The sequence below is a fragment of the Penaeus monodon genome, chromosome 29 (genome assembly GCF_015228065.2).
Source record: "Penaeus monodon isolate SGIC_2016 chromosome 29, NSTDA_Pmon_1, whole genome shotgun sequence".
In the NCBI taxonomy this organism is placed as follows: Eukaryota; Metazoa; Arthropoda; class Malacostraca; order Decapoda; family Penaeidae; genus Penaeus; species Penaeus monodon.
The window spans coordinates 4,727,546-4,728,029 of NC_051414.1; positions in this window are offsets into that span (position 1 = coordinate 4,727,546).

The following is a 484-nucleotide window of genomic DNA, read 5'->3' on the forward strand; positions in this document are numbered from 1 at the left end:
TAATCTTGAGAATTATTAGATGAATTTCTATATGTGCCTGTTATAGAAAATAAATTTCAACCACTTTCATATCTGTAATCGCCCTTTGAAAACACAAATTTTGGGATTTAAAAAAACCCATTCCCCATTTCCCTTTTTCACTCAGTTCCTTTTTCTACTTCAAATTTTTTCAAAGGGGTTTTTTATAAATTGTAAAAAAAAATTTTTTTTTTAAAAAAAGGGTAAAAAATTTAAAACACCCTTAAAAAATCCCCTAAGGGGTTACTTAAGAAAAAAAATTTCTTCCCTTTTCCCCCGTTTTAAAAGGATTTCCCCCCAAATTTAAATTTTCCCCCCTTTTTTCCCCCGACTTTAAAAAATAATTTTTACTTAAAAAAAATTTTTCCTTTTTCATAAACCATTATCCCCCCTAACCCTAAAAAATTTTAAAACTTTCGAAAACCCCCGGACTTAACTTTTTTTTCCTTTTTTTTTCACCCCCCGG